Source organism: Olea europaea, chromosome 10 (assembly GCF_002742605.1).
Source record: "Olea europaea var. sylvestris chromosome 10, O_europaea_v1, whole genome shotgun sequence".
NCBI classification, from domain to species: domain Eukaryota; kingdom Viridiplantae; phylum Streptophyta; class Magnoliopsida; order Lamiales; family Oleaceae; genus Olea; species Olea europaea.
Window position 1 is genome coordinate 3,418,113 of NC_036246.1, and position 20,573 is coordinate 3,438,685.

Consider the following 20,573-nt stretch of genomic DNA (forward strand, 5'->3'; position numbering starts at 1 on the left):
GCTTACGATTTTTCGGGATAAGATCGACTCATTCTCCAGTGAGCCGTATTGGCACGTCCCTTAACTTTAGCAAAGTGATCTCGGGCTTCTCACTTTTTCCTACCTGCAAAATTGCGCCATCGAGCTCGAGTAGATGTTTAATGAACTTTCTGAGCGCAAACTGCTGCCACATTTCAACATTATACCAGTTTGGCCAAATCCATTTCATGCCAATCTGGTTATCTCAGCAAGAGCTGAAAGGAAACCATCAAATTGGATCAGCTAAGTAAAGTAATCTTGTCTGTAAAAGTTGATGACATAAATTGTTAAAATTCCAAAAATTGAACATAAACTTTTGTTACAACAGTCAACCCTTCATCTGGACTTCGGACCAACTATGATTCAACATAGGCGGAGTTTAAATTATACAAGGAATAATTAATTAATAAATTTATACATTATGTTATTTCGTATACAACTTTTTAAAATTAAAAACATCAGGTTATTAAATCATTTTCACTTATAATTTGTTCGAAGATATCTAACTAATTATAAATGTGACACGTGGCCAGTTCCATTTGCAATGTCTTCTTGATTCATCGAGGTGAGCTATGACCTTAACCCCTGTCATGGCCCCCTAATACTTGAAGCTCCTTTACTGATCAGAAATCTTTATTGCAAGAGCTAACTCTGTAGCAGCATCGCAGGGAGAATATGGTAGCAAATGGATGTTACCCTGTATCGAATAACACAACATGGGCCGAAGAATGTAGTATCTTAGCCAGAGAAACATTTTCACTTGTACGTGTTGCATTATCAACCAACATAAGAAACAAGTGAATTATTAATTCTGTCAAGTCATCCTAGCCAGTAGCCATTTAGCCCTGCCTCATCCAGTTAAAACTTGCAACTGTTAACAACCCAGAAAGTCTAAAGCAGATGGAAACTTTAGGTTGTAAATATAGCAACAGAACAGAAGAGAAGCAAATATTTAGAGCTTTTTGTTGATCAGGCGACACCTGGATTTGGATCTTAGCACCCAAAAAGTCTGTATGTACAAACGATCTAGGCCTGTATTCGGAGTTTCCCTGGGGTTGGTACTGTTCGAGTGCAGAAGAAGCAAGGATCTTATTTTCTTCCAAGCCATCTCTACGCTGAAAGCCATAAAGACATTGACAAGTCCATCTTCTTTTCCCTCTGCCGATGATCTATCTCCCTCTCTTATTGACATAGATAGCGGGTCCTACAGAGAGAGGGCCTTTGGTTCAGTTTCACTCTGAACAATGTCCCTCGTTTGAGCCCCATTAATTTTCATTACATTACATTTCATTTTTTTCTCTCTTATTTTCAACTAGACAATCTTCCATAAAATAATATTACACGTAAATCGAAAATTTTTCCTTCTTTTTCAACCACTTCTTTTTCAAAAAAATACTATTTCACCCATTAAATTTTCCACGTAATGGGGGCCAAACAGGGGCATAATAGAATTTTGAACCCGAATGATTTCTATTCCTAACAAAGTTCACAGCATATGGTTCAGCTTCTGAATAAGTTCAGAGGCATGTCTTGGATGAACATGCTTTCATTTCATTCCACAATCTGCATTTTCACGGTCTTAGATCTGTTGGTTGTGCATTTTGGACTAGAATATATCATGAATCTTAAGTCAAAATAAATTATCATGGATATCTCTGACGAGTCTGGATAAATATCGGATGAACTTGTTTTCAGTCCATATTTTCAAACCAGCTCATATACTGCTTCATTTCACCTTAGGAACTATTTTCTAGCCACTGGATCCATGCCAATCTGATCATCTCAAGAAGATCTGAAAAAAACCCTTCAATTTGGATCAGTCACAGAAATTCGAAGCATGGCTGGGCACAATATGTCAAAGAAGTAGTGGTGTCAAACGAGCTGGGCTAGGTCAATGTTAGGGTTGTAACTGGAAGAAAAGAAGAACAGAAATTAATAACAGATATTTGATTGAATTGCAGAGAATTACAGGTGAGTAAATGACAAACAAGACTCCTTTCTTTCACTCAATATTTGCCTATCTTCTACCCTTCCTCCTACCTTTATTTATAGCAATTTCCTAACTAATTCCCCTCCCCACTTGCCCTTGTAACAGAATTCTGTTGCTGTCCCTGCTTCTCACGTCTTCTGGGCTCTTCTAGAATTGAAGGCTTATCAGTCAACAAGGTTACACGGCCTATGTGCAGGCCGGGTTGTTTATCCATTATATATTGAGTTCTTTTAGTAATAAACAATGCAAAATGTTTTATATTCAAAAGATTGAAGTACTGAACAAAACTAAACTTAGTTTATTCTTTAAATCTAAACACAACCCTCCTCCTTTATCCGGGCTTGGGACCGGCTATGATTAGTCATAGGCGGAGTTGAAATTATACACGGAATAATATATTATGCAATTCCGTGTACAACTTTCTAAAATTAAAAACAGCAGAATAATTATATCATTTACACTTATAATTCCTTTGAAGATACCAAACAAAGTATAAGTGTGACAAGTGGCCAGACCCATTTTGACACCACTATTAAAGTTACGAGAAAAAAAAGTTCGATTCTGTTAGACTTAAAGCACAAAATTTTATAAATCAAAATCAAATGGTAAGGGCTGAGAACAGATTCTGTGTCTAAGTTCTGTCCAACTAAATTCGGCAGACCATTAAGGAAAATTCTATTAGGTGGTCGGTTTAAAACCAACAAATATCAGTAATGAGATAAAATTGAGAACCTTTTGACAAAACTATCCACGGATGATCATGTACATCAATAAATACAATTAAATTGAATCAAGATGGTATCTAAGTAACTTTAAAAGAGAAACCAAAATTTTGAGGATGTTACTAAAAGAAAAGAAGAAGCATCGTGTCATATTAGATGAAAAAACAGAAAGAAATTATTCACAATCGCATCAACTCTTTGTTCACGAACTGAAGAAATGCAAGACTTGAGAATTATAAGAACAAAAGTAGTTTCAAGCAAAAAAATTAACATTAAATACCTCTGCAGAAAGCTGACATCATCATGTTTCCCTTCCAACACAGCCTGCAAAGTTACTATTTCATTGTTTAATTTGTTGAAGACGTTTGTACCCCACTTCAAACATTAATACTTGAGGATCCTTTACTGAAGAAGCATTTTAGAAGAGCAAACTCTGTAGCAGCATTCCAGGGAGAAGATAATAGCTATCTCATTTAAGGATTTGCCAGTATGAGACCACATCATGGAAAAACTAAGTATGAACTTGCGAATAAAAATCTTCTATCTCAGTTTCTTCTAATTCATATTCACGGTTCATTGCCAAAATTCTTGGTTTCTAATGAAGTGTACGAAATGCATCCTTTGTTTTGTTGAAATATTGTACCCCTCATCAACACTTGAAGGTTCTTTACTGAAGAAACAACACAGATCCCAAGAGCAAACTCTGTAGCAACATTCTGTGGAGAAGATGATAGCTGTCTAATTTGCCTGTACAAGTTGATCATATACTGCATCATGGCGAAATAAATTATGAATTTGTCAAAATAAATAAATAGATAAATAAATAAACTTCCATCTCAGTTTCTTCCAATTCATCCTCATGGTTCATTGCCAAAATTCTTGCTTCCAATTAAGCGAAAAATAATGTTACTGTTGCATTCTTTGTTTTCTTGAACATATTGTACCCCTCTTCAAACTCTATTAATTGAAGTTCCTTTAGTGAATAAGCAATAATTATTGCAAGAGCGAACTCTGTAGCAGCATTCCAGGGAGAATACAGTAGCTAATGGATGTCACCCTCTATCGAATAGCACAACATTGGGCAGAGAATGTAGTAATTTAGTCAGAGAAACATCTTCACTTGTACATGTTGCATTATATAATAACATATGAAACAACCATGTTGTTGATTCTGCCAAATCATCCTAGCCATTTATTTCTGCATCATCCAGCTGCTAACAATCTAGAGAGACTAAAGCAGATGGAAACTAGGTTATAGATATGATAAGAGTTTTGAACCCAGACGATCTCTATTCCAAGCAAAGTTCACAACATACGGTTCAGCTTCTGAATAAGTTAAGATGTGTCTTGGATTAACTTGTTTTTGTTTCATTTCCCTTAATCTGCGTTTTTACACGGTCTTAGAGTTGTTGCTTATGGAGTTCGGACTAGAGTATCATGAATCTTGGTTAAAATAACTTATCTTAGATATCTCTGACAAGTCTGGATAAATATCAGATGAACTTGTGTTCAGTCCATATTTTCACATCTGCTAATAAACTGCTTAATTTCACCTTTGGAATTATTTTCAAGATACTGGGTTCCCTTCCATGCCAATCTGGTCATCTTGAGAAGACCTGAAAAGAAACCCATCAATTTGGATCAGTCACAGAAATTCAAAGCATGCTTCTGTTTTTATAAGAATTACAAGTAAGCAAGGCACATTAGGTCAAAAAGTAGTGGTGTCAAATGAGTCAAGCCAGGTCAACAAGGGTACACAGTCTGTGTGCAGGCCGTGTTGTTGGTCCATTGTTTATTAAATTTTCTAGTAATTAATACTACAAAATGCTAAATTTGGAAGATTGAAGCGCTGAACAAGAACTAAACTTAGTTTACTCCTATTATCTAAACACAACCCTCCTCCTTTATCCGAGCTTGGGACCGACTATGATTAGACATAGGCGGAGTTGAAGTTATACATAAAATAATATGTGCTATTTCGTGTACACCTTTTTCAAATTAAAAACATCAGATTCATTAAAACTTATAATTTAACTGAAGATACCAAATAAATTATAAATGTGACAGGTGGCCAGACCCCATTTTGACACCACTATATTAAAGTCACGAGTAAAACTATGTTCAATTCTGCTAGATTTCAAGCACATAATTGTAGAAATCAAATGGTAAGAAAGCTGAGATCAGATTCTCTGTCTAGTTTGTGTCCAACTAAATTCGGCAGACCATTAAGGAAATTTCTATTAGCTGGTCAATTAAAAACCAACAAATATCAGTAATAAGATGAAATTGAAAACCTTTTGACAAAGCTGTCCATGGATGATCATGTACATTAATAAATACTATTAAACTGAATCAAGATGGTATCTAAATAACTTCAAAAAAAGAAACCAAAATTTGAGGATGTTACTAAAAGAAAAGAAGAAGCATATTGTCATATTAGATAAAACACACAAGCAAATTATTCACAATTGCATCAAAAAAATTTGAGGAAGTTACAAAAAAAAAAAAAAAAAAAAAAAAAAAGGAAGCATATTGTTATATTAGATAAAACACACAAGCAAATTATTCACAATTGCATCAAATCCTTGTTCACAAATTGAAGAAATACAAGACTCTTGAATTATAATAACAAAAGCGGTTTCATGCAATAATAATAATAATAATAATAATAATAATAATAATAATAATAATAATAATAATAATAATAAATTACCATCCAATACCTCTGTAGAGAGCTTACATAGTCATGCTCCTCCAAAACAGCCAGCAAAGTTATTATTGCAGCCTTTGTTTTTCGAAGATGTTGAACCCCTCTTCAAACGTCAATAGTTGAGGGTCCTTTACTGAAGAAGCATTATTGAAGAGCAAACTTTGTAGCAGCATTCTAAGGAGAGGATAATAGCTGTCTCATTTAAGGAATTGCCTGTATGAGTTGATCATAGACTGCATCATGGCAAAACTAAGTATGAACTTGTGAAAAAAAAAATCTTCTCAGTCTCTTCCAATTCATCCTCACGGTTAACTGCCCAATTCTTGTCTTCTAACAAAGCGTTATCAATGCATACTTTGTTTTGTTGAAATATTGTACCCCTCCTTAAACCTGGCACTTGAAGGCTTTCTACTGAAGAAACAATACGGATCCCCAAGAGCAAACTCTGTAGCAACATTCCAGGGATCTCATTTGCCTGTACGAGTTGATCATATAGTGCATCATGGAGAAATAAATTATGAACTTGGGAACAAAAATCTTCAATCTCAGTTTCTTCCAATTCATTGCCAAAATTCTATCGCAAGCGCAAACTCTGTAGCGGCATTCCAGGAGAATATATTAGCAAATGGATGTCAACCTGTATCGAATAGCACAACATTGGGCAGCAAAATGTAGAAATTTAGCCAGAGAAACATCTCCACTTGTATTTGTTGCATTATCAATCAACATATAAAACAACCATATTGTTAATTCTGTCAAATCATCCTAGACATTTAGTCTTGCCTCACCCAGTTAAAACTCACAACCGTTAACAATCTGAAGAGACTAAAGCAGACAGAAACTTTAGATTATAGATATCATAGAATTTTGAACCTGACTGATTTCTATTCCTAGCGTAGTTCACATCACACGGATCAGCTTCTGAAGAGGCGTGTCTTGGATGAATGTGTTTTTGTTTCATTTCACTTAATCTGCGTTTATACACGGTCTTAGAGCTGTTGCTTATGGATTTAGGAATAGAATATCATGAATTTTGGTCACAATAACTTACCTTCAGAAGAGTTTGGATAAAGATTAGATGAACTTGCGTTCAGTCCATATTTTCACACCTGTTATAATATACTGCTGCATTCACCTTTGGAACTATTTTCAAGCCACTGGATTCCCTTCCATGCCAATCTGGTCATCTCTAGAAGACCTGAAAAGAAACCCATCAATTTGGACTGATAGATCAGTAACAGACATTCAAAGCATGCTTCTGTTTTTATAATAATTACAAGGAAGCACGGCACATTATGTCAGGTAGTGGTGTCAAATGAGTCAAGCCAGGCCAACAAGGGTACACAGTCTGTGTGCAGGCCGTGTTGTTGGTCCATTGTTTATTGAGTTTTCTAGTAATTAATTATACAAAATGCTAAATTTGGAAGATTGAAGTACTGAACAAGAACTAAACTTAGTTTATTCCTATTATCTAAACACATCCCTCCTCCTTTATCCGGGCTTGGGACCGGCTATGTTTAGACATAGGCGGAGTTGAAATTATACGCGTAGTAATGTAATACATAGATTTCTATGTATTTGTTATTCTGTGAACAATTTTTTTTAAAATAAAAATCTAAAATTAATTATATCTTATACAATTATTTCAAATTGTTGGCTATGGAAACTCTTGTAGACCAGAAGTTCATGTCACAGCATTAACTACACCCCCACACTCTCTACCTTTCACCAATTCTTCTTTAGGGGCAGCCAGTTCTAAAGGCAAGGAGTAAACCATCAAATATTCCATAGAAAATTCAACAAACTATTGTCAAGAAAATCACTGTTGCATAAGGAATATTACCATCAAGAAACAACAAATCTTGAAATAGATATAAATTCTAATGAGCTAGAAGGAGAGAGTGGCTATTAAAACCGAACGGGTGTCGAAGTTAAATCACTGACAACAATTAAATTGAATGTAATTAATCTTTAACAAGAATCCAATCAAGTACAAAATAAAATCAAATTAAAGCATGTTTATTCAAGATGCAAGATTGGTTATGAGGACGAAGAACCCACTTCAAGTCAACATTGACAACAATCAAATCGAGTGCAATTAAATCTTTGACAAGGATCCAATCGAGTGCAAAATTAAATCGAATAAAGCATGTTTTTACACAAATTATCTGATATTGCCTTCCAAGATTAATGATGAAGATGATGAAACCACTGTTAAGTCAACATTGACAATAATCAAATCGTGAGTAATAAAATCTTCCACAAGAATCCAATCGAGTTCAAAATAAAGCATGTTTACCTTCCAAGATTGCAAAATTGGTGATGAAGACGATGAAACAACTGGAAGTCAACATTGACAACAATCAAATCAATGTAATTAATTCTTTCACAAGAATCCAATCGAGTGCAAAATCAAATCGAATTAAAGCATGTTTACCTTCCAAGATTGGTGATGAAGACGATGAAACCACCATAAGTCAACATTGACAACGATCAAATCAATTGTAATTAAATTTTTCACAAGAATCCTATCGAGAGAAAATGAAATCGTATTAAAGCATTTTTACCTTCCAAGATTGCAAGATTGGTGATGAAGAAGTAAGTCAGCCTTGACAACAATCAAATCGATTTAATTAAAGCTTTCACAAGAATCCAATCGAGTGCAAAATCAAATTGAATTAAAGCACTTTTAACTTCCAAGATTGATGATTAAGACGATGAAACCACTGTAAGTCAGCATCGACAACAATCAAATCGAGTGTAATTAAAATCTTCCACAAGAATCCAATCCAGTGCAAAATCAAATCGAATTAAAGCATGTTTACCTTCCAAGAATGCGAGATTGGTGATGAAGATGATGAAACCCACTGTGAGTCAACATTGACAACAATCAAATCTATCTAATTAAACCTTTCAAAACAATCCAATGGAGTGCAAAATCAAATCGAATTAAACCATGCTTTTACGCAAATAAATCTGATATCAACTTCCAAGATACGTGATGAAGACGATGAACCACTGCAAGTCCCCCTTTTCCCAATTCATTCACAGTAAAATTTTGGTGGGAAAAAACAGATAGAGCCGTCTGGCAGTTTTTGAGAATTGATTTTTTGATATGTGAGAGAAAAGTCAAAAATTACGGTTTGAATTGGAAAATAAGTCAAAAATTACGACTTGAATAGGAAAATAACTGTCAAAAAAATCAATTTTTTGGAGTAAAAATTTCCTACCAAATGGGGCCATAGTTTCGCCCTTTGCGCTGTTAATAAGACTAATAGACCTTTCAGCACAGTGTAGGTCAAATAAATATATTGGGCCTGTTTTGCAGCAATTTTTTTACCAAAAAAAAAAATAATAATTTTTTGATCGTTATTTTATTATTTCAATCGTCATATTTGATTTCTTCTTTCACGGGTGGACCCCACTTTTTTCCTAACGATCAAAAAATCAATTTTCAAAATCACTCTCAAACAGGCTCATAGACGCAATTGTTTTCTTTTTGAAAAGTGAGAGAATCAAATACCTATTTTGTAACTAATTTACTTATCATCCTTTGAGTCAGTCACGTGGAATAATAAATTAGCCAACCGTGAACTCGATCCAAACCAATCAAATTGACACGGATCAATTTTTTCAATTGGGATTTCTCAACACATAATCTCGATTTTAGTATTTTATTTAAATGAATTTAAAAGAAAATACTTAAAAATTGACCAAACTGACCCTACTTGAATTTGCTTGAATCGATTTCGAATTTTATCTATTGAACTTTAAGATTGAGTTTTTACCCAACCCGACTCTTTCTATACTATTATAGGTCTTTTATCATTTGATATGCTCTTCATACATTGTTTTCTTGATTCATATATCAAATTGATGTTGATGATTATTAAAAAGAATCGTTCAATACTATTAAATTTAAACTAATTTTAGTTAATTGACAAAAATGGAGATATTAAACAGTGATTGTTTGATATAGAACAACAACGCTCAATCTTTTTTCCATATATTGATTTATTAGATACTTTATCGTGGAAAAATACAATTTAATTATTTTTATGTATCAACAAAAATGCCAATAATTATGTTGAAATAATACACACATGTAGGTTTTTTAGAATTTATTTTTCAATACTAATAACAAGTATCAAAATCTTAAATCATTTAAAAGCGAGAAATATAAAAGCTCGTATGAACCATATAAAATTCCTTATTTTTTACTAATCATACAACACAAGTTCAATGTTCTTACAATTCCCACATTCCTGCGAAGAGGACGTAGTACAAAAACTACAAACTTCTAATTTATCGTAGCGTCTAATCTCATAGAATAAAAGTTTACTGAACATGCCCTTACTTACTTAACCATAATTGAAAGTCCATTCCTTTGTTCACAAACTTCCGCCAGCTTCCATCCAAATCAACTTCCTACGTCTTCGTCCAACTAATTAAGTAATTTCATTAAGTCAATTATTTCAGTTTATCGAAAGAATCGACACAAAGTAAACTAAACCCCTGTTTGGTACTCATTTTTGGAGCCAAAAATGCATTTTTTCCGTCACATCAGCACACAATTTTTGACTTCTACACTCTAATGGGGGACCCGCGATATGATGTTTAAAATGCATTTTCATCTAAAAAATGTGCACCAAACGGCCTATAAACTTCAAAATATTAATCTTGAATTGTTCAATTATATATTGTTCGTCATAATTTACTGATCACGTTCCACTCCTCTAAAAGACATGGGTGGTGAAGCTTCAATCTTAAGGATTTAATATGGAGAACAAGATAGAAAAAATTAGAAGTCAGAGGATACATACATGCTACTTGCTCATTCTCCCACAATGAACATATCTTAATATCAATGAGTGTATATTCTAGAGTGCCTACTGAAGTCATTGGCTTCTATTCGAGGCTAATGATCGTGTGTCGTGGAGGGATCGTCTTTCACATTCCCTAATTTTGCATATTTATATGGTCATAAACTTGTTGCTTATGATTTTCTGGGATAAGATCGACTCATTCTCCAGTGAGCTGTATTGGCACATCCCATTAACTTTAGCAAAGTGATCTCGGGCTTCTCATTTTTTCCTACCTGCGAAACTGTGGTTGTGGGAACGACTTATCCTGGATATCTCCATCGAGCCCAAGTAGATGTTTAATGAACTTTCTGAGCGCAAACTGCTGCCACATTTCAACATTATACCAGTTTGGCCAAATCCATTTCATGCCAATCTGGTTATCTCAGCAAGAGCTGAAAGGAAACATCAAATTTGATCAGCTAAGTAAATTAATCTTGTGTTTCTATAAAAATTGATGACATAAACAGTTAAAATTCAAAATATTGAACATAAATTTCATATATTCATTAAGTCTAATACACAACAACCTTCTTCTTTTATTCGGGCTTGAGACCAGCTATTATTCGACATAGGCAGAGTTAAAATTATACAAGGAATAATTAATTAATGAATTTCTTATAAATTTATGCATTATGTTATTTCGTGTACAACTTTTTAAAATTAAAAACATCTGGTTACTAAATCATTTGCACTTATAATTTGTTCGAAGATATCAAACTAATTATAAATGTGACACGTGGCCAGTTCCATTTGCAATGTCTTCCTGATTCATCGAGGTGAGCTATGACCTTAACCCTTGTCATGGCCCCTAATACTTGAAGCTCCTTTACTGATCAGAAATCTTTATTGCAAGAGCAAACTGTGTAGCAGCATCACAGGGAGAATATGGTAGCAAATGGATGTTACCCTGTATCGAATAACACAACATGGGCCGAAGAATGTAGTATTTTAGCCAGAGAAACATTTTCACTTGTACGTGTTGCATTATCAACCAACATAAGAAACAAGTAAATTATTAATTCTGTCAAATCATCCTAGCCAGTAGCCATTTAGCTCTGCCCCATCCAGTTAAAACTTGCAACTGTTAACAACCCAGAAAGACTAAAGCAGATGGAAACTTTAGGTTGTAAATATAATAGAATTTTGAACCCGAATGATTTCTATTCCTAACAAAGTTCACAACATACGGTTCAGCTTCTGAATAAGTTCAGATGCATGTCTCGGATGAACATGCTTTCATTTCATTCCACAATCTGCATTTTCACGGTCTTAGAACTGTTGCTTATGCATTTAGGACTAGAATATCATGAATCTTAAGTCAAAAAAATTATCATGGATATCTCTGACAAGTCTGGATAAATATCGGATGAACTTGTTTTCAGTCCATATTTTCAAACCAGCTCATATACTGCTTCATTTCACCTTGGGAACTATTTTCTAGCCACTGGATCCATGCCAATCTGATCATCTCAAGAAGATCTGAAAAGAAACCCATCAATTTGGATCAGTCACAGAAATTCGAAGCATGGCTGGGCACATTAAGTCAAGAAGTAGTGGTGTCAAAGCTGGGCTAGGTCAATGTTAGGGTTCTAACTGGAAGAAAAGAAGAGGAAGAAAAGAAGAACAGAAATTAATAACAGATATTTGATTGAATTGCAGAGAATTACAGGTAAGTAAATGATAAACAAGACTCCTTTCTTTCACTCAATATTTGCCTATCTTCTACCCTCCCTTCTACCTTTATTTATAGCAATTTCCTAACTAATTCCCCTCCCCACTTACCTGTAACAGAATTCTGTTGCTGTCCCTGCTTCTCAAGTCTTCTGGGCTCTTCTAGAATTGAAGGCTTATCAGTCAACAAGGTTACACGGCCTATGTGCAGGCCGAGTTGTTTATCCATTATATATTGAGTTCTTTTAGTAATAAATAATACAAAATGTTTTGTATTCAAAAGATTGAAGTACGGACCAAAACTAAACTTAGTTTATTCTTTAAATATAAACACAACCCTCCTCTTTTATCCGGGCTTGGGACCGGCTATGATTAGTCATAGGCGGAGTTGAAATTATACACGGAATAATATATTATGAAATTCCGTGTACAACTTTCTAAAATTAAAAGCATCAGAATAATTATATCATTTACACTTATAATTCCTTTGAAGATACCAAAGGAAGTATAAGTGTGACAAGTGGCCAGACCCATTTTGACACCACTATTAAAGTTACGAGAAAAATAAGTTCGATTCTGCTAGACTTAAAGCACAAAATTTTAGAAATCAAAATCAAATGGTAAGGGCTGAGAACAGATTCTATGTCTAAGTTCTGTCCAACTAAATTCGGCAGACCATTAAGGAAAATTCTATTAGTTGGTCGGTTTAAAACCAACAAATATCAGTAATGAGATAAAATTGAGAACCTTTTGACAAAACTATCCACGGATGATCATGTACATCAATAAATACAATCAAATTGAATCAAGAGAAACCAAAAATTTGAGGATGTTACTAAAAGAAAAGAAGAAGCATTGTGTCATATTGGATAAAAAAAACAGAAAAAAATTATTCACAATCACATCAACTCTTTGTTCACGAACTGAAGAAATGCAAGACTTGAGAATTATAAGAACAAAAGTAGTTTCAAGCAAAAAAATTAACACTAAATACCTCTGCAGAAAGCTGACATCATGATGTTTCCCTTCCAACACAGCCTGCAAAGTTACTATTTCATCCTTTATTTTGTTGAAGACGTTTGTACCCCACTTCAAACATTAATACTTGAGGATCCTTTACTGAAGAAGCATTTTAGAAGAGCAAACTCTGTAGCAGCATTCCAGGGAGAAGATAATAGCTGTCTCATTTAAGGATTTGCCGGTATGAGACTACATCATGGAAAAACTAATTATGAACTTGTGAATAAAAATCTTCTATCTCAGTTTCTTCCAATTCATATTCACGGTTCATTGCCAAAATTCTTGTTTTCTAATGAAGTGTACACAATGCATCCTTCGTTTTGTTGAAATATTGTACCCCTCATCAACACTTGAAGGTTCTTTACTGAAGAAACAACACAGATCCCAAGAGCAAACTCTGTAGCAAAATTCTGTGGAGAAGATGATAGCTGTCTAATTTGCCTGTACTAGTTGATCATATACTGCATCATGGCGAAATAAATTATGAATTTGTGAAAATAAATAAATAAATAAATAAACTTCAATCTCAGTTTCTTCCAATTCATCCTCATGGTTCATTGCCAAAATTCTTGCTTCCAATTAAGCGAAAAATAATGTTACTGTTGCATTCTTTGTTTTCTTGAACATATTGTACCCCTCTTCAAACTCTATTAATTGAAGCTCCTTTAGTGAATAAGTTTGCAAGAGCAAAATCTGTAGCAGCATTCCAGGGAGAATATAGTAGCTAATGGATGTCACCCTCTATCGAATAGCACAACATTGGGCAGAGAATGTAGTAATTTAGTCAGAGAAACATCTTCACTTGTACATGTTGCATTATATAATAACATATGAAACAACCATGTTGTTGATTCTGCCAAATCATCCTAGCCATTTATTTCTGCGTCATCCAGCTGCTAACAATCTAGAGAGACTAAAGCAGATGGAAACTAGGTTATAGATATGATAAGAGCTTTGAACCCAGACGATCTCTAAAGTTCACAACATACGGTTCAGCTTCTGAATAAGTTAAGATGTGTCTTGGATTAACTTGTTTTTGTTTCAATTCCCCTAATCTGCGTTTTTACATGGTCTTAGAGTTGTTGCTTATGGATTTCGGACTAGAGTATCATGAATCTTGGTTAAAATAACTTATCTTAGATATCTCTGACAAGTCTGGATAAATATCAGATGAACTTGTGTTCAGTCCATATTTTCACATCTGCTAATAAACTGCTTAATTTCACCTTTGGAATTATTTTCAAGATACTGGGTTCCCTTCCATGCCAATCTGGTCATCTTGAGAAGACCTGAAAAGAAACCCATCAATTTGGATCAGTCACAGAAATTCAAAGCATGCTTCTGTTTTTATAATAATTACAAGTAAGCAAGGCACATTAGGTCAAAAAGTAGTGGTGTCAAATGAGTCAAGCCAGGTCAACAAGGGTACACAGTCTGTGTGCAGGCCATGTTGTTGGTCCATTGTTTATTAAATTTTCTAGTAATTAATAATACAAAATGTTAAATTTGGAAGATTGAAGCACCGAACAAGAACTAAACTTAGTTTATTCCTATTATCTAAACACAACCCTCCTCCTTTATCCGGGCTTGGGACCGGCTATGATTAGACATAGGCGGAGTTGAAGTCATACATGAAATAATATGTGCTATTTCATGTACACCTTTTTCAAATTAAAAACATCAGATTCATTAAAACTTATAATTTAACTGAAGATACCAAATAAATTATAAATGTGACAGGTGGCCAGACCCCATTTTGACACCACCATATTAAAGTCACGAGTAAAACTATGTTCAATTCTGCTAGATTTAAAGCACATAATTGTAGAAATCAAATGGTAAGAAAGCTGAGATCAGATTCTCTGTCTAGTTTGGGTCCAACTAAATTCGGCAGACCATTAAGGAAATTTCTATTAGCTGGTCAATTAAAAACCAACAAATATCAGTAATAAGATGAAATTGAAAACCTTTTGACAAAGCTGTCCATGGATGATCATGTACATTAATAAATAGTATTAAACTGAATCAAGATGGTATCTAAATAACTTCAAAAAAAGAAACCAAAATTTGAGGATGTTACTAGAAGAAAAGAAGAAGCATATTGTCATATTAGATAAAACACACAAGCAAATTATTCACAATTGCATCAACTCTTTGTTCACAAATTGAAGAAATACAAGACTCTTGAATTATAATAACAAAAGCGGTTTCATGCAAAAAAAAAAAATAAAAAAATAAAAAAAAATAATAATAATAAATAAATAAATAAATTACCATCCAATACCTCTGTAGAGAGCTTACATAGTCATGCTCCTCCAAAACAGCCAGCAAAGTTATTATTTCAGCCTTTGTTTTTCGAAGATGTTGAACCCCTCTTCAAACGTTAATAGTTGAGGGTCCTTTACTGAAGAAGCATTATTGAAGAGGCAAAATTTGTAGCAGCATTCTAAGGAGGAGATAATAACTGTCTCATTTAAGGAATTGCCTGTATGAGTTGATCATAGACTGCATCATGGCAAAACTAAGTATGAACTTGTGAAAAAAAAAAAAAAAATTATATCTTCTCAGTTTCTTCCAATTCATCCTCACAGTTAATTGCCCAATTCTTGTTTTCTAACAAAGCGTTCGCAATGCATACTTTGTTTTGTTGAAATATTGTACCCCTCCTCAAACCTAGCACTTGAAAGCTTTCTACTGAAGAAACAATACTGATCCCCAAGAGCAAACTCTGTAGCAACATTCCAGGGACCTCATTTGCCTGTACGAGTTGATCATATAGTGCATCATGGAGAAATAAATTACAAACTTGGGAACAAAAATCTTCTATCTCAGTTTCTTCCAATTCATCATCATGGTTCATTGCCAAAATTCTATCGCAAGAGCAAACTCTGTAGCAGCATTCCAGGAGAATATATTAGTCAACCTGTATCGAATAGCACAACATTGGGCAGCAAAATGTAGAAATTTAGCCAGAGAAACATCTCCACTTGTATTTGTTGCATTATCAATCAACATATAAAACAACCATATTGTTAATTCTGCCAAATCATCCTAGACATTTAGTCTTGCCTCACCGAGTTAAAACTCACAACCGTTAACAGTCTGGAGAGACTAAAGTAGACAGAAACTTTAGATTATAGATATGATAGAATTTTGAACCTGACTGATTTCTATTCCTAGCGTAGTTCACATCACACGGATCAGCTTCTGAAGAGGCGTGTCTTGGATGAATGTGTTTTTGTTTCATTTCACTTGATCTGCGTTTATACACGGTCTTAGAGTTGTTGGTTATGGATTTAGGAATAGAATATCATGAATTTTGGTCACAATAACTTATCTTCAGACGAGTTTGGATAAAGATTAGATGAACTTGTGTTCGGTCCATATTTTCACACCTGTTATAATATACTGCTGCATTCACCTTTGGAACTATTTTCAAGCCACTGGATTCCCTTCCATGCCAATCTGGTCATCTCTAGAAGACCTGAAAAGAAACCCATCAATTTGGATTGATAGATCAGTAACAGACATTCAAAGCATGTTTCTGGTTTTATAATAATTACAAGGAAGCACAGCACATTATGTCAAGCAGTGGTGTCGAATGAGTCAAGCCAGGTCAAGAAGGGTACACAGCCTGTGTGCAGGCCGTGTTGTTGGTCCATTGTTTATTGAGTTTTCTAGTAATTAATAATACAAAATGCTAAATTTGGAAGATTGAAGCACTGAACAAGAACTAGACTTAGTTTACTCCTATTATCTAAACACAACCCTCCTCCTTTATCCGTGCTTGGGACCGGCTATGTTTAGACATAGGCGGAGTTGAAATTATACGCGTAGTAATGTAATACATAGATTTCTATGAATTTGTTATTCTGTGAACAATTTTTTTAAAAATAAAAATATAAAATTAATTATATCTTATACAATTATTTCAAATTGATTGGCTATGGAAACTCTTTGCTGTTGCCCTCCACCAGTATTAACTCCCCCTTTCACCAATCTCACTTAAGCCACGGCCCTAGAATGGAATAGCCGAATCTGTAGACCAGAAGTACATGTCACAGTATTAACTCCACCCCCACACTCTCTACCTTTCACCAATTCTTATTTAGGGGCAGCCAGTTCTAAAGGCAAGGAGTAAACCATCAAATATTCCATAGAAAATTCAACAAACTATTGTCGAGAAAATCACTGTTGCATAAGGAATATTACCATCAAGAAACAACAAATCTTGAAATAGATATAAATTCTAATGAGCTAGAAGGAGAGAGTGGCTATTAAAACCGAACGGGTGTCAAAGTTAAATCATTGACAACAATTAAATTGAATGTAATTAATCATTAACAAGAATCCAATCGAGTACAAAATAAAATCAAATTAAAGCATGTTTATTCAAGATGCAAGATTGGTTGTGAAGACGAAGAAACCACTTCAAGTCAACATTGACAACAATCAAATCGAGTGTAATTAAATCTTTGACAAGGATCCAATCGAGTGCAAAATTAAATCGAATAAAGCATGTTTTTACACAAATTATCTGATATTACCTTCCAAGATTAATGATGAAGATGATGAAACCACTGTTACGTCAACATTGACAATAATCAAATCGAGCGTAATAAAATCTTCCACAAGAATCCAATCGAGTTCAAAATCAAATCAAAATAAAGCATGTTTACCTTCCAAGATTGCAAGATTGGTGATGAAGACGATGAAACAACTGGAAGTCAACATTGACAACAATCAAATCAATGTAATTAATTCTTTCACAAGAATCCAATCGAGTGCAAAATCAATTCGAATTAAAGCATATTTACCTTCCAAGATTGGTGATGAAGACGATGAAACCACCGTAAGTCAACATTGACAACGATCAAATCAAGTGTCATTATATTTTTCACAAGAATCCCATCGAGAGAAAATGAAATCGTATTAAAGCATTTTTACTTTACCTTCCAAGATTGCAAGATTGGTGATGAAGAAGATGCAACAACTGTAAGTCAGCCTTGACAACAATCAAATCGATTTAATTAAAGCTTTCGCAAGAATCCAATCGAGTGCAAAATCAAATTGAATTAAAGCACTTTTAACTTCCAAGATTGATGATTAAGACGATGAAACCACTGTAAGTCAGCATCGACAACAATCAAATCGAGTGTAATTAAAATCTTCCACAAGAATCCAATCCAGTGCAAAATCAAATCGAATTAAAGCATCTTTACCTTCCAAGAATGCGAGATTGGTGATGAAGATGATGAAACCCACTGTGAGTCAACATTGACAACAATCAAATCCATCTAATTAAACCTTTCCAAACAATCCAATCGAGTGCAAAATCAAATCGAATTAAACCATGTTTTTACGCAAATAAATCTGATATCAACTTCCAAGATACGTTATGAAGACGATGAACCACTGCAAGTCCCCCTTTTCCCAATTCATTCACAGTAAAATTTTGGTGGGAAAAAACACATAGTTTCGCCCTTTGCGCTATTAATAAGACTAATAGACCTTTCAGCACAGTTTAGGTCAAATAAATATATTGGGCCTGATTTGCAGCGATTTTTTTACAAAAAAAAAAAAAAAAATTGATTTTTTTATTGTTATTTTATTATTTCAATCGTCATATTTAACTTCTTCTCTCACAGGTTACCCCACTTTTCTCCTAACGATCAAAAAATCAATTCTCAAAATCAGTCTCAAACAGGCTCATAGACGCAATTGTTTCCTTTTTGAAAAGTGAGAGAATCAAATACCTATTTTGTAACTAATTTACTTATCATCCCCGGAGTCAGTCACGTGGAATAATAAATTAGCCAACCGTGAACTCGATCCAAACCAATCAAATTGACACGGATCGGGTTTACCACCCTTCGTTCAATTTTTTCAATTGGAATTTCTCAACACATAATCTCGATTTTAGTATTTTATTTAAATGAATTTAAAAGAAAATACTTCAAAATTGACCAAACTGACCCTACTTGAATTTGCTTGAATCGATTTCGAATTTTATCTATTGAACTTTAAGATTGAGTTTTTACCCAACCCGACTTTCTCTATACTATTATAGGTCTTTTATCATTTGATATGCTCTTCATACATTGTTTTCTTGATTCATATATCAAATTGATGTTGATGATTATTAAAAAGAATCGTTCAATACTCTTAAATTTAAACTAATTTTAGTTAATTGACAAAAATGGAGATATTAAACAGTGATTGTTTGATATAGAACAACAACGCTCAATCTTTTTTCCATTTATTGATTTATTAAATACTTTATCGTGGAAAAATACAATTTAATTATTTTTATGTATCAACAAAAATGCCAATAATTATGTTGAAATAATACACACATGTAGGTTTTTTAGAATTTATTTTGTTGCCTGCTTTACAAAAATTCTTTTTGCTTTTATTTTCTTAATTTCACATTCAAACCATTTGGACTTTTTCAGTGTTCTTCAATAGCCAAAAATTAACAGTAGTCGAATATCACACCGTCTATTCAAACCATGGACGTGACTTGAATATGGAAACATCCATATCTTAGGACTCTTCCTTTTAGTTTCGAGATGAAAAAATTCCATAACATAAAAGGACCCTTTCTCTAATTCAAACCAAACTCTTTTCATATATAAAGGATACATAGTGACGCGTCTTCGTCCAACTAATTAAGTAATTTCATTAAGTCAATTATTTCAGTTTATCGAAAGAATCGACACAAAGTAAACTAAACTTCAAAATATTAATCTTGAATTGTTCAATTATATATTGTTCGTCATAATTTACTGATCACGTTCCACTCCTCTAAAAGAACGGCATTGCACTCTTCACCCAATTGAAATCACAAGTCATATATAAACAATAATTCTATTGCTTAACTACTTGTTCTTAGAGCACCATGTATAATATTGATCGTAATTCGTTAATTCAAAATTACTTTTGCGTTATCATTTATATCCATTTGAATCTAAATCTAAATTTTGTTCTAATGAAAAGATCTAAATCTTATTATTATTATTTACTTATGAAAGTAAATATTCTTATATTTTCTACTGAAAAATACAATTTGTATTTTCTTTGCATGTCTCAACGTATTACTCCTTAGATCATATCAGATATTTGAAAAAGTACCCTTTTAAAAATATACATAAATCATCAATTCTTATTTTCTACTTGACATCATGTGCTCACATCGTAATATTAATTCAACGGTCAACATCGAATTATTGAGCTCAAATTTAACTTTCTACTAGAATATCAATTAAGGTCGTGATCGTGCATATTGATTAGGTTATGAATTCCACATCGCGAATTTATGACCCAACACCGGCGGATCCAGCACTTGGCGAGCCCTCGCGACTACGCGTGCTGGATCCGTCGAGAGCTTTTTTTTTTTTTTTTTTGCTGAGAATAGACAAATATTTAGAATATATTACTGATAAGTCATTTTTGTTTCAACGGTTCCTTCTAGCCAAGTTGGCTAATGCTTGCATTTGTTTCTTAGATGTCTCGAGTTCCAAACTTTTGTCCACCAGTATAACATTTTTAGTTATACAATTTTTACCAAAAACCTC

General features: G+C 33.7%; 1 long non-coding RNA gene across 4 annotated transcripts; it reads right to left on the reverse strand.

The window, feature by feature from the left end:
• Nucleotides 1-10,193: 10,193 nt before the first annotated feature.
• Nucleotides 10,194-18,480, reverse strand: LOC111400916. Of its 4 annotated transcripts, none has more exons than XR_002703893.1 (9): nucleotides 18,219-18,480; nucleotides 17,814-18,119; nucleotides 17,676-17,716; nucleotides 16,392-16,480; nucleotides 16,156-16,253; nucleotides 15,635-15,884; nucleotides 15,281-15,501; nucleotides 12,971-14,285; nucleotides 10,194-11,784 (listed from the first exon to the last, which is right to left on the reverse strand). It is a non-coding gene; the product is annotated as an uncharacterized LOC111400916 (long non-coding RNA). The 4 variants fall into 4 exon arrangements; XR_002703894.1 differs by having other exon boundaries at nucleotides 10,194-10,697; nucleotides 11,728-11,784; nucleotides 15,281-15,884; XR_002703892.1 differs by having other exon boundaries at nucleotides 15,298-15,884.
• Nucleotides 18,481-20,573: the final 2,093 nt, after the last annotated feature.